Source organism: Gymnogyps californianus, chromosome 5, assembly GCF_018139145.2.
Source record: "Gymnogyps californianus isolate 813 chromosome 5, ASM1813914v2, whole genome shotgun sequence".
In the NCBI taxonomy this organism is placed as follows: Eukaryota; Metazoa; Chordata; class Aves; order Accipitriformes; family Cathartidae; genus Gymnogyps; species Gymnogyps californianus.
The window spans coordinates 43,901,141-43,916,504 of NC_059475.1; the positions used below are offsets into that span (position 1 = coordinate 43,901,141).

Sequence of the window (15,364 nt, forward strand, 5' to 3'; positions counted from 1 at the left end):
CACAAATCCTCCGTCTTGTTCCAGGAATGAAGGTGGCAACAAGGGAGGAATGCACAGCTGTGAGCAAAACCATTTCTTTAGCAGCAAATGCTAGATCATTGTTTAAAAGCAAACAAACAAAAAAACAACTTAAGCGCACTGACAATTCCTCCTCTCACATCAGTCTTCAGGCCATGCCTGTCAGTGGACACAGTAACCAAATTTTTCTTCCTATGGTACCAATAGGAAAAAGCCATAGAATAGCTCTCTGCAAAGGCCATTTCACTACTGCCAGATAGTAGATAAGTATTCCAGAAGAGGTTGCAAGACCTCTTCGTCCAACAAAAATGAAATGTTCTGAGATATAAAAATTATATAGTGAAGGCTGCAAACAGATATGAAATTAGATTTTTAACTGATCGAGCCAATTAATTTTGCTAGTATAGTACCAAATAAAAATACATTTAGCTAAATCAGCATCTTTCTGGAGAGTTCTTCTTGAGTAATTTTTACATGGATAATACAAGTTTCCTTTCTTGATACCTGCCGATTTTCCAACAATTTTAGGACGTGGATAAAATGGCATCTTTTTTTGATCCCCAGGTTTATTTTTTAATTGTGTTTATTATTCAATTAAATGAGGCACAAATGAACGGTATCTATTTCATGCCGATCTGTAAATTTATCTCAATAGGGAAATCAACCTATTATAAAAAATAAAGTTGCTGGATTCTGGAGAAGATACCAAAGCCATTTGCAACTGTGTGTAGAAAACATGTTTTCCTTTTCTTATTTCTTAGTTTCAATTATAATGTCAAGTTATATGAGATGTTTAATATAGAACGTCAAGTTCCAGTAAAAAACACAGAACATTCAAGGCCAATGTTTTGTGCATTTTATCACTTACATAAATAGATTGTTTCTTTTAAAGGAGGTTTAAAATTAATTTTTGAAAAACAAAAACCAAACAACCCAACAAAAAAAACCCTGACAAATTAATCCTGAGGTTCTAAAGAATACACAGCAATCAGCAATCAACTGAATATTTGGAACAGAAATTAACATTACTGAAATATGATATTATATAAAACTAAATATTAAAGAAGATAAAAAATCGGACACAAAACCTTTGTAAGAAAATTATTTGTATTCACTGTTTAGGAAAATTCAGGTTTAAACTGAAATAAAATAATACAAATGACAGCAGTATAGCATAAATAAGCAGAGGCTGAAGGATGAGGTACAATTAAACTTAGTGACTTTAGAAGAGCTGAAAATAGGATCCTGTGCAAATGCATCAGAGTTTTCGATACAGGAGTCCTGCTGGCCTCTACCTAAAATGACCAAATACAACTTAGCATAATTTAGAAACAAGATAAAATCACCCATCCTCTACTTTCCATTAACAGCCTTACAACTCTGAAGGGACAGAGTGCTCAAAGGCTCCACCTTAAGCTTCCAGGTTTATTAAGGGGAGCGACATTCCTAACTCCCACATCAGGCTGACAATAAACTCGACTGAATTGCCCCCAGAGACTGCTCCTATTTCTGTTACTGTGCTCCTACTCCTGTTACTGTCTTAGCCATATCACACAATTTTTACTGCAGCCTCCCTCCTCTACAAACTGAGCTTATTTTTATGTCATATTTTCACCTCCTGAATGCAAATTTAATTTCTCACACTGTTACCCATTAACAAGAGCAACCTGGTCACTCTGTACAGTAAGATTTGATCAGAAAGTACCTAAGGAAGTCATACAAATGTATCAGGGTGATAAAACATGAATGTGTGTGTTGCAAAGGGGGTTCAGTTAAAAACTCAATTAATGCTAAATAAAATGGCAAAAAAGAGCCTACAAATTTACTTAAACATTTCAAATTTCATACATACTTAAGTGCATGAATTGTCTGAATGTCAAAATTTACGTAAAGGAAGATGCCTAATTAGAAACCAAGAAATTGCCTTAAGAAATAAAGCTTTTTTAAAAAAAAAAAAGTAGCAAAGGAGGTGTATATAAAGTTCCCAACTCACTATATACAGAGGCTGAACCACAGAAAAATCAAAGCTGAAGAATAGCGTGAGCCTTCTATTTCCCTCAATTTGCATATGAATAGAGAAAGAGAATTGGGAATAATGATATGGCACTAATTATAAAGTCCCGTGAGGGGAGGAGAGAAAAAAACCAAAGAGCGTGACACCTAGTATGAGTTAGGGTCACAAAAAGAAAAAAAGCTAAAATAGAAAGTTGCAGAGAAAACATCTGCAAGTGGTGCTACCGTTGAGAGAAAATGGAGACGCAAACGCTCATGTACACCATTACTAAGCAGCCTGAAACTTAAACCAACACCATTGGTATGGGATTTTTCTTGCAAGATCAAAAGGAAGCAGCAATGCCATCTGCTGTTTGCTTTGAAAAATTGTTAGAGCAGATGTTCCCATGTGTGGACCCTCCAACCCTTCTCCTAAGAAACCACTTGAAAAATAACCATGAAATAACACGGGGAAAACATCTGCATGGTATACAGCAGACCACCAGTAGTGAAGCACAGGAAAGCCAAGAGAGGAGGAGAGAAAGGGCTGGAGCAATTCAAGCACGTCTAAGACTAGGTCAGAGACAGGCACCCCATTGCGTGGCATAACCTCCATATGTATACATATGTATAACCACTCACTGGTTGTCTTTTCCTTTTGTTACTCAGCAGGAGGAAGCCAGATTTCTCACCCATAGGACCTATGTCAGGCAAGACACTCTACGTGTGTAGTTAAGCCAAACACCACAAAGAATGTGCTAAAGAACCTGTATGGCAATGCACAAGAATGACTTACTCCTTCCTCTCCCTTTCTATAGGCTTATATCCCACCTAGCACAATAAAAACACGGTAGTGTATTTATCATTACGGATATAGAAATTATGTGCTTTCCACATTTCTAAAACTGCTTTTATTTCAAAACTGTGAAATCTTCAACAATTTATATGGAACTTTCTATGTATTCTGACAAATCTTTCAACAATACAAATACAGTACAATCACAGGCACCAAGATGTTATGGTACCGTTAAATACTATAGGAGACAGACAGAAAGAAGATACAAGGTGCACTGAGCGTCTTATGTGTATCCTGGGAGTCTTAAAGGGGACACATTTACCAGTGCTACAGCACTTTTAGAGATGATTACAAAATATATTACCAACAAAGAGACTAACTTAAAAATATATATCATAACAAAAGACATTCTAGACAGTTGTAAGATTATAGAATTATTTTGCCTGAATTTTAAAAAAAGAACACTTTAAAAGGACTGATCACAGCATGTCATTTTAGTGAAGAAATTATACACTATGACAAAGTTCTGAAAGAAGACAGTGGATGATGAGCGTCATTGCAAAAAGTCTGAAGAAACAAACTACATAAAGAAGTGAATTTATTTCAGTGGAGACACCACAGTGAATTGTTCATTTCTCTTGACCTCATGATCTCACATTTTAGAAGCTTATTAAAAAAGTTAACCCAAATAACACTACACTACATAAATATTCTATGTACAGGCATATAACTCAACATTTCAAGTTGCCCTTGAAATTGTGCTGCGTAATTGCTTTGCAGACAGCAGCCTGGAAAGGGAAGCGTATTTTTTTAGAACTGCCATGTTCTTCAAACTGCCTTGGTCCCATCTCATAACATGCTTGCCAATATATGAATAGACCTATTTCTTTCCTGGAACTGTGGAGGACCAGGGTGGACATTAACATTTTTTTGATCTACCACTGGTTTGCTATTATTTTAGGGAAGGAATAACAACTTGTTAAGCTTTGTTCTTAGCAGACTGCTGAGTCATGATCCGTACACTATAATAATTTGTTCCTGACTAATCTAGAACGACTGAAGAACACATTCAATCCTTCTAGACTGACTGATGAACTGGTAGATTTCAACTTTTGGAGTAATTAAATGTTAGGGTTTGGGTGGAAATGCAGCTAGCATAGAGACACTTCCAGAAAGGTTCAACAGAAGTTTACTGAAGATTTTCAGAGATTACAACTGTCTCTCTGCTGGTCCACTTCTTAATGTGTACCACTGATGGCTCCCTTAAATTATTACAATGACAGTGTGGATATATACTTGTTAAAAACAAAGACTTCCTTCATCTTTATTTTTTAATCTGAAATGGCAGCCACTAGGATTGCTTGATTTCACCATCAAGATAGTCATTTAGATGTTCTGCAGCTTGAACAGGGTTGGGCAGCTCTGGTCATCTCAGAGTGGAGACCTACCAGCCCCTGTTGCCATGGCATGGCCTTTTAAGATTCCAAGAACACACTATTCCATCCCTGGGGCAAAGTCAAACACTGGATGGGAAGAAATGCCACGAAAAGTATCGGGTTCTTTTTTTCCAGATTGAACTTCTCTTTCTAGCATGGCCTGGGAGCCTTCTAGCGCAAGTTAGGCAATACTCCTCCCTTTCCCCACCACACTGGAGAAAATACCAAGTATGGAAGGTAACACACATTATCCCAAGAAAGAGAAAAATCCTGAAAAGACTGAAGGACTCACATGCTGCATGCTTCCATTTCAAACAGAGTAAACTGAAAAAAAACATCCATATGGGAGATGCTGGTACTTAACTACAGCTAGCCTAAATTAAACTACCTACAAAAGAAGAGCACAAAACTCCAGAAATTTGCAAAGAATGAGCCTGATTGAGCTAGATCAGACAAATGGAAGGAGGGATGTACTGGGCTGAAGCTTATGAGATGAAACCTGGGTGAATTAGCACGAATAAAAGGACTGGATTTGGGAAACCAAATTTTTTTCAACACTCTATAGGACAGTCAATAGAGGACTGTCCTTTTTAGGGTGATTTTCAAAGTACTCTAGTATGCAAGACTTCAGGGGGAAGACAAGTCAGGCCTTATACAACAAGAAAGTATAGAAGGGATGGAATGCTGCTACATAATCTTCTAATACTTTACGATGACAGAATCACAGAAGGGTTGAGGATGAAAGGGACTTCTGGAGGTCATCTGGTCCAAACCCCTGCTCAAGCAGGGCCACCTAGAGCCGGTGGCCCAGGACTACATCCAGACAACTTTTAAATATCTCCAAGGAGGGAGACTTCACAACCTCTCTGGGCAACCTGTGCCACTGCTTGATCACCCTCACAGTGGAAAAGTGTTTCCTGATGTTCAGAGGGAACCTCCCGTGCTTCAGTTTGTGCCCATTGCCTCTGGTCCTGTCACTGGGCACCACTGAAAAGAGCCTGGCACTGGTCTCTTTGCACCTCCCTCCCTTCAGATATTTGTATGCGTTGATGACAACCTCCCGAGCCTTCTCTTCTCCGGGCTAAACAGTCCCAACTCTCTCAGCCTTTCCTCATATCACAGATGTTCCAGTCCCTTCATCATCTTGGTGGGCCTTTGCTGGACTCTCTGCATTATATCCATGTCTCTCTTGTGCTGGGGAGCCCAGAACTGGACCCAGCACTCCAGGTGTGGCCTCACCAATGCTGAGTACTTCCTCGACCTGCTGGCAACACTCACTCCTGATGCAGCCCAGGATACCATTAGCCTTCTGATGCAAATGGTCCAATTAGAAAATGCCTTAGATTTGTTCTGAATGTATTCTTCCATCAGCCTAGATTAACTATTCTCAGAAGGATTTAACACACTACATCTTGTACAGATATTCCTAACTTCTCGGGCACTTTAACCCATCTATTCAGAGTTTTTATAGGATCATTCAAGTGGACTGTAATCCTTACACATACTGTTCTTTTTTTAATTTCTTGAAGTGATTGAGTAATGACTGACCTGAAGTAAGACTGAATAGCAAATGTGAATGTCAAGATTACTTCTTCTTTGACCGCTTTAATAAAAAAAAATTTTGTTGGCAAGAATTATTATCTGAGAATTTTCCCCTTAATGATGTCCCATAAGATTTCTATGGGGGTCAACTATCTTTAGAAACTCACAATCCCTTTGAGTTAAGAAAAGCATAAGCTTTTTGCAGTTTTTAAAATATATTTTTTCCAATGTAGCGATTTGCAGTTTGTGTCCTAATGCTTCTATTTGTCTTATAAACAACTGAGAAGTGGTACCACAACTACATTAGCATTGTCAGCTATGTAGTTCAGATCTTAGAGACACTTGAATCTGGATTTGAACTTTGCAGAAGAAAACATATTCATTTTAAGGTACAGAAAACACAAAAGTGACTTTGAGAAGTCTAGAAATTAATTTGGCCTAGCTATGTTTCAGATGGCTACCATCTGTGAGTTTCTCAAAGACCAGACACAGATATGTGAGCCAGTCCTTCAAATTACAATACAAGGCAATGTGTGCACATATGTATCTAGCCAATATGATAAATAAAAAATAATATATACTGATTTTTTACATGAACATTTCTTCTTTCTGCCAATGCCTTTTGGTATCTTTTTCCCTTCTTTTCCTGCTTGCTCTTTCTCTCTTTCCTTTCTATTCTCTATTTCTCCCTCCTTCTAGTGATACAAAGAAAAATGAATCAGAATTACAGTAGGCCATGATAAACATTTGTGAGAAAGTGAGAAATTCTTATTCATATATCCAGAGCTTGGTCCTCTGACAACTCAAAATACAAGCTCCTTCCTAAATCTTAATTGAAGGTTGAATCATCACCTATAGATCAGAAACAAACAGATTGATTAGAGGCAGCAAGAAACAACAGTTTGGTTAGAAATATTTTAGGGCCGATTTTTCAAATTCCACATGTTCAGTAATCAGTATCCAAAACCAGGCAAAAAAATTCAACTACAATTTCTAGTAATATCCTCTGAGACACCAACACACTAAAAAATACTGTATCTGCATCTAAATGAATTCTTTTCAGTGATGAAAAACTCTTGTGTCCAATTTTGTCAATCTATTTTTTCTGAAGTTAGAAGTCATTCATGGGCAAAACCAGATCTTTAAATTCACTGCAAGTATAATGCTTAAATATAGCATTTTATTAGGAAACTATGAGTAAGACAGAACTTAACAAATGCACACAATAATTTTTTGTTTTCTGTAATATCATCTAGATTTTCAGACAATAAAAAAGTACAGTATTATTTCTGTGAATGACCATAGCTGAACAGTATCTTGTATTGTATTACCAATTGCTTACATATAGCTGTGCATTATATGATCTATTAACAAAACTATATTAAGACTACAACAGGTTATTCTGACACATTCATATAACTATATCTTTACTGTCATTAAACATATCATGACTCTTCTAGATTTATATATACTACTTCCACTTGCAAGCTTGAAGTTGTTCCTGTAGTATGTATTAGGCTTGCTTCAGGTGGGTATAAGAGGTAAAAAAATTGATGCTTTGTTCCAGAAGATATTCTTATTGACAGAATATGTCAAAAGGACAAAATTTTGTTTCAAGGGATTACAGCTGCAGACAATTATTGCCATTATCCTATCAGTGATTATCTTTATCCTGTAGGGATAAAAAACATCTCTCTGAAAGGGATTCTAGAAGTGAACACGTATGTGTTATCAGGAGGAGCAGAATAACTAATTTCCAACTGTTTGCTCTCCATGTGACAGTCACTAAGTACAAGCAAAAATGTCGCTGCCTCAAAATGCAGAGAAAGAAAGTAATAAATTAACGTTACGGGGCAAATTTCAATACTACTGATTTCTAAAGCAAGACATTCATATTACGAAACATCATTTGGCATACATCTAATGCTTTTATCACTTTATACTCTCCACTTTTGATTCAAAACTTCAAGTAGGTCAAGGAATGAGCATTTTCTTTTTCTGTGGCTTCTAAAGTAGCTATTTCTGTTCATGTGACAAATGTAGCATTTCTTGTTCACAATGGAACATATTCAATAGGGACAGAAAAACATCTACTATGATATTATTGCTGATGAGGAGTTCTGTGAAATTTAATGTTGCTGGCTTCACTTTCAAAGCATATTGTGGCCCCCCATCCAATAGTTATCCAACTTAATATCAGTCTAAATATGCAATTTGCAATCAGTTTACGTGTATACATTTCAGATTGTTCTTTCTGTAAGTCTTGCTATATACATACTATTGGACCATCTTTTCCTTCCAGTCACCTGGAGATCTACTGAGGCATAACGATAACTTATGTGTTTTAGAAGCATCACTAGAAACAGAACACAAGTTGATTCAGACAAATTTTGTTGATATGCGCAGTATTTGTAAAATACTCTGTCTGCTCATCCCTATTGTCTATAAGAAATACTGTTCTACAGGCTCAGTTCTTTGCCAGAGTCATTAATCTTAGAGGCCTCGGCTAGGAATCTCAAACTGTGAAGCAGCTGTCAATGCTTCAGAAGTGTCCTGGTTTCAGCTGGGATAGAGTTAATTTTCTTCTTAGTAACTGGTACAGTGCTGTGTTTTGGATTTAGTGTGAGAATAATGTTGATAACACACTGATGTTTTAGTTGTTGCTAAGTCGCGCTTATCTTAAGACAAGGATTTTTCAGTTTCCCATGCTCTGCCAGCAAGCAGGTGTACAAGAAGCTGGGAGGGAACATAGCCAGGGCAGCTGACCTGAACTAGCCAAAGGGATATTCCATACCATAGAACATCATGCCCAGTATATAAACAGGGGGGAGTTGGCCGGGAGGGGCGGATTGCTGCTTGGGCATCGGTCAGCAGGTGGTGAGCGACTGCATTGTGCATCACTTGTCTTTTCTTGGGTGTTATTTCTTTTTTTTTTTTTTGTTATGTTCCTTTTCATTACAATTATATTATTATTATTATGTTAGTAGTGTATTTTATTTTACTTTAGTTATTAAACTGTTCTTATCTCAACCCACGAGTTTTACCTTTTTTTTTTTTTCTCCTCCCCATCCCACTGGGAGGGGGAAGCGGCTGCGTGGTGCTTAGTTGCTGGCTGGGGCTAAACCATGACAAGAAGCAAACGTGAGCAGCCAGAATGAACACTAGTGCTGTTGCTTGCTTATTCCTGCCATTGTGCAACAACATTCGCCAGCTCTATAACAACATTAGAAATGCACATTTTGAGTCCCCTAAAATGATTTAAACAGCTATCAGATTTAACCACAATTTTTCTATTCATAAATATTCTGTATCTTCAGTTTAAAGGCTTTTTCAAAATAAAAATCTCCCAAACTGTAGAAATAAACAAAATATCAATGCTGAATTTTTTCCTTCTAGTAATATTCCACTATCTCAAACAGAAAATTGATTTTTTAAAACTTCTTTTCAAATACAGAAAAAATTCAATTACAAATTAAAAATTCTTCTCAAATTGTTTTTAAGCAGAATTCTTATTCTTCTGCATTATTTTTATCTTCACTAACTTATAATTCAAACAAAAGAAAAGCAGTGGTTTTAAAGTACTAGTTTATATCTTTATCCTAGCCCAACTTGTACCTACAAAAAGAAGACATGCGAGGTCATTGACTGTTCTTATGATCTCAGATCCAAGCTGCATGTTTCTATACAATATTTTACCAGGAAATTCATCGTACATTGGGCACCAAAATGCAATATCATAAATTCAGTTCAAATTAAATTGGCCACATATTTTCTATTTTGTTCCTTATCCTTGGAGGCTGCCAAAGGAGGTAGAGAATACTGGACCGTACCCAGAACCTTAAATTCATGAGAATTTATGTTTGTGAAACAGCATGCTCCTCAGGCCTATATGCAAGCTAGAGACAATGAAGCAGAATAAGAAGCCAACGCACTGTGAGCAGATGATGAATGTGTCTAGCTTTGTAAAGAGTCACATCTGGTATTATAACTCCTCGCCTCTCCAAGTTTGGTAACTGAATAGCATATATTCTTCTTAAGAATTTTGATTGCAAAAAAAATAATGGTTTGATGTACAAACCTTTTGAAAATATGCTTCATACAAAATTTGCTGGCTTAGGAGCTGAGTCAGAGATTTAATGATAAGATAAAAGTATGCTGAAGTTCAGTAAGATATTATCTTCTCTTGACCCTTTTCCAAAACATAGACTGTCCTGGAAATAACTAAGATGTTATTAGCCCTTCCATTTTTTCCTCTCGCTGTCCTGCTTCTGAAGATGTTTTGCAGTTGCTGCTGGTACTAATAAGAAGCTTAGCAAAACAAGGAGATAAATGAAAGATTTGAAAGAAGGAATCAAGATGCCACTAGGGAATACTGATATAGAAGTTAAGAATCCAAAAAGAAAACAGTTTGTAAATAAATGTTTATTGATGTAGCAAAGCCAATTATCTCCAAATGATTGCCTGCAAGTCTATCATCTACAAATTCAGAGTTATTATTTCCTAATCTTACAAGAAAATGATGTAATGATTCATTTTGTTACTTTATGGACTGAGAGAATTAAGATGTAAGAGGGACTGCACTGTTTGTTTCCACAGATAAGTTTTTGCTTTTTCTAAAATGAGTCACCCACAGATATACTTTTATTATACCATGATATATAGAGTAGCATCAGAAGATGCTGAAGGTCTTGTTTGTAGAAGACAGGAAAAGATAATCTTTTAATAACCTCATAACAGGAAAGGTAATCTTGCCTTGGAACAGTGGCTGAATTCTCTTCTGTATTCTTCCCTTTATTCTCTTCGTACCTGTTTTATAAGGTAGTGCAGTCTCAGGTTTGGTCTTACGTTCAATTGTCAGTCAAAGGAGATGGACCAAAAAAAGAAGAGAGATTTTGAAATGGAATGTATTTTCATAAAATATGGCGTTTGCTTTCCAGCTGTCAGGAAAGGTGACAATAGCTTCCATCTAATGTGCAATTTATACCAAAGTTTGGAGCAATAACATCTGCAAAGAAAATTCCTGCTGAAACAAAGTAACTAATAATTTTCTCAGAGCAGAAAAAAATTTATTCACTTGTCCAAAAATCTCAGCATTAGCTGTATTTCTATGCACCCAAAAATGCTATCAACAAAATATTTGGAACGCTATCAGAGTTTAGCTTTCAATTCTAGTCTTTTCTAATAGTCATAACTATAACTGGGGATGATCTTCCCTACCTCCACAATGTTGAAAGTTTCACTCTGAAAAAACTGTCCAGAAGTATACTTTCAAAGTAGATTTTATGTAGGAAATTTGTTTGGAGAGTCTTTCCACATGAACAATAGTGTGCCTGTTGAACACATTCAGAGTATGAGTCCACAGCCAGAACCATCAAACTCAAGATTGCTGCAAACAAGTCTAGTCTGCATAATGATTTTCTCTTCCTTTCTGAGCGTTTGAAGAGGAGATTTTCTCCACTGGCTTTGTACAGTTCTGCAGCAGTGCTTAAAAGCCAGTGTTGAGGAAGAACTCTGAAACAAGGTTTACAAAATACGATGAATCTTTGATAATTAGAGCAGTTAAATTAGCAAATAAACAATGAAGTAGTTGGTGAGGAGGAAATCTCTGTGTACGCCTACACCAGACTTCTAGGTAATTTTTGAGACATACTGGATCAATGCAGTCTAATCAAAAGCTACTGAGAATCCCCCAACTGTTCGTCCCATGCATTCACAGGGAATACTGGATGGGTGTCATCTGTCATAACGCATTCTGCATGTCTTTGCAACATGTCTAGCTCAGCCTTTCAGCATTTTTCTCCATCTCATTTGTCTGATCCATGAGCAGCCTCCTGAGTCACCAAAACGTTGTGTATTAGGAGTCTTGCACTGATCTTGCCGCACTTTGCAAAACACTGAAGCTTATGAAATAGATGTAGCCAAGAGAGAGGTGGGTTGAACCTACCAAATTCACATCTACCATATCCCAACTTTTGTCATCCAAGGCTAGACTCCCACTGCAATTTCAACCTTCTTTGGAATACTGAACTGCAATGTTATGGTTCTGTAGTATCCCCAGGATAGTCTTTTTCCAAAAATTGATGGCTGTCCATTTCTGCTGTCTTTTGCATTTTGGAAATCAGCAGCTTGCTGTTCTGCAAAAGCGGGTTGATTAACAATGTGGCTCCCTTGATGAATGCTAGTTGTTCACAGCCAAACTAGCACACAAGGGTGTGCTTCTATAGCTGTCCTGTCTGCAGATTTGCATGTTTTTGCACAGAATTGTACAGTATAGACATAATGTAAGGCACACTGAGATTCAGGATCACTGTAGGCAGCTTACTGAGGTGTAAATGTCATCAATAATTATTTATGGCTTGCAAATCATTCACAAGTTATTTTGATTTCTTTCAATGAATTTGATATTGAAAATTGTTTCACAAAGTAGCTTGGACAAACACTAAAATGTATTAGATCAAACTAATTGCAACATTGTCCTTCTGTCAGCACATATACCACTTATCTCTTTGTTCTGTATAGCAGAGGCTTCTCCTTTTCACTAAGTACTATCTTTGCAAACAATGCCTAAACTAAAAGAATCCTCAAAGAAAACAGCATTCTGTTTACTGGAATATCCACATATATTTTAATTTCTGTATCATTGTGTGTCTATGATTTAATTTTAATACAGTTCTTTTAATCACCATTAACATTTTGCTAGGTATGTCGTGCATTCTCCTGCTACATAAGCAGAAGTTAGTTATTCTAAAACTTTGATCCTTATCCCAACACTGGTGCACAAATCATACTGTTTATCCACTACTATCCTTTCTGTACGATCCCTTGCTTTTTTTTTTCCTTGCTCCTGCCTAATGTAAAACTATGACAGTGAGGAAGTAGCTTAGATTCTACAGGGCACTGAAACATACACAACCTTTCCTGTTTCCCGTACTTTACAAGAAAATTTTATGTTGCACTGGGCAGAGGCAAGGAAACAGAATTCAAGAAATGATGCCATGTGTAACCTTAGGCAAGTATTAAGACTCACAAGAATGACAGCCAAAGACAGAGAGAAAGCTTTAGGCAGCACAACCAGGCATACTATAAGCAGCCAGTCCCAGCTTCCCCACATGGGCATCATTGCAACAGGACAAAAAGTGCCGGAGGCAGAGGTGAGACAGGGTAAGACAGAAATTCCTAGGACTGGCAGGATGCAGTGCACACTACTGTATAGGGATAGATAAGAACAGATAGATGAGGACAGACTGCCTGCTTGCTTAATAAAGTCTACTAAGGCAAAGATTAAAACCAATAGGCTCTGTGAATGAAATTTATTGGGTTTTGTATGACTTCTTTATTACAACTAATATGACCATAATTTTCATTATTTACATTTTTATCTTATAGTACCTTGCTTAAGATGTAAGACCCTTTCAGTTTTTAGGTTGGCCTGCATTTTATTAAAAAAAATCCAAAACTTTATCGCTTTCCTACTCTTAAAAAAAAAAGATTGTGAGCATTACTCTTTTTGAATAAGCCATTTAACCAACAAAGAAAAGGATATATCCTCACATACTTACAGCTTTTCAAAAAGTGGGACAGCTTCATCAGAATGCCTCATAAACAATAAATGAATGGATTATTAGAAAAGATCCTGAGATAATGAGAAATTATTCCTTTTGCTTATGGAAAATGGACTTTTGGCCAAGGTTAGATAGGAGGGCTTTCAAAGTACTAGGAACCAAAGACAGATTTCCTGAATCTCTGTCTTAGGGCTTTAACCACAAATCTTATTGCACATATTCTGACTATGAAGTGTCAGCATGACTGACTATAAGCTTCAGTACTCGTTGATGCATTTAAATTTTTTTTTTAACAAGTAAATAATACCTATCTATGTGACAATAGCACACAAACTGACAATTTTTACATGTTAACATCAAGTTGTGAACATGTAGACTGCTTTTACCCTCTCAAATTATGGATTGTCTTTAATAAATGTGCTAACAGCAGCTATTTCTAGCCAAAATACATGAAGAATTCCAACACGTTTTCTTCTCTCACAGACTTACTAACACAAACATAAGCATCCAAGCTCTCCTACTTCACTTCCATTAGCAATATAGGAGCATTAGTCTAATAAAGACCCACTTGTTCAGCAATAGGCTGGACTATGGTTCAATTTGTGTAGCTGTGTATTGCACAGAGGGGAACTAACTAGCTTTCAGTGGACTCTTCTTGTCAACAGCACACAGAATAAAATTCAAATTCTTCAGAGCTCTTTTTCTACTAGTGGGAATTATGTAGCATGCAATGCTCTCCTCCTAAATTTAATCTCATTGGTTACGTGCTGTCCTTTCTTTAAGCCCTGGTTACTACGCCATTTGTCAAATACACGTTTCTTTCAGATGAAACAATTCCCTTCTAAAACTTCTGTGGTGGCCCTCAGTGGTCGCCTTCAGTGGCATCTGTTTCTAAACGCTCAGCAGTTATGTTAAGCCAAATCAATCCAAATCAAATCCTGTAATGATTTAATGATTCAACAGGAAGAAGTGCTGGATGACCCACAAATTCTTTTACACTTCATTTTCTTCTTGGGAAGTATACATTAAAACTAATATTTTAATAATGTGAACTATTCTCCTGCACTGTATGAGTCCGATCTACAGCATCTAGTTTGAAAAGAAAGAAACTATAACTGAGAGCCTATATTTCAGTAACAAATACACCAAAGCAATAATTGCCAGCTACTTTCTTCGTCGACCAAATGAGCCCCCACAAAAAGGAAGAATGGGAAATGAAAAGAAAAATCTTGTTTTTAGAAGAAATCTTGGGTTTAGAACTCTGTTTTTCATGGAGGCACATGGAAATGGATCATTAAGCAGTTAGGATGGAGCCCGATGTTGAACTAACAGAGAGAAAATAATTTCATAGCCAGAGTCCTCATTTCTATGTAAGGAACTTTTCCCATATTCTTCTAACATCTTTTAGTTTAATGTGCGAAAATGCCATTGAAAAATACTTGATCAGGCTCTCCAGCATGAGGTATGATCCCCGTATTTCAGACAGCTTCCCTGGTTAACAGTGGTAATGGGGAGGCAATTTTTCAGCACGGATCCTGAATTCCTTGTGCTCTGCTCTCAGCTCCTCCATATTCAGCATGTACATGTACCTTACTAATAAGAGGATCACAAGTCACACTGAAAGATAGTTTCCATTCTGTAGCTCATGACCATTGCTGTTCCAGTTCATGCCACCTTGATCATCCTTTTGGCCTCTTTTCCTTAGGGTGGCACAGTGGCACAAAAGAATCCGTCCCTTGCACTCAAAACATCCTCCTGACTACATATGTTAAGCAACCGTCAAAATACTCCTTTAAGCATCAAATGAGAAAAGGGTATTTTCAAATATCATTTTTGCACACAGAGCACATTCCAAAACCTCTTATGATATAACTTTCCTTAACAAGATAAACATACTGTTATGTACGTGTCTCATGATTGAAATCCTCTAACATCCTACGCCTTCTTATGCATCCCTAATTACCTGTCAGCCTTGCTGGGATACCTCTAATTTAGAGGAAAAGCAACAGTAAACAAAA

The 15,364-nt window shown here is 36.9% G+C and overlaps 1 protein-coding gene across 1 annotated transcript in view; it reads right to left on the reverse strand.

The window, feature by feature from the left end:
* Positions 1–15,364, reverse strand: part of SLC25A21 (solute carrier family 25 member 21) — a 264,842-nt gene that overhangs the window by 163,574 nt on the left and 85,904 nt on the right. The window lies entirely within an intron of this gene.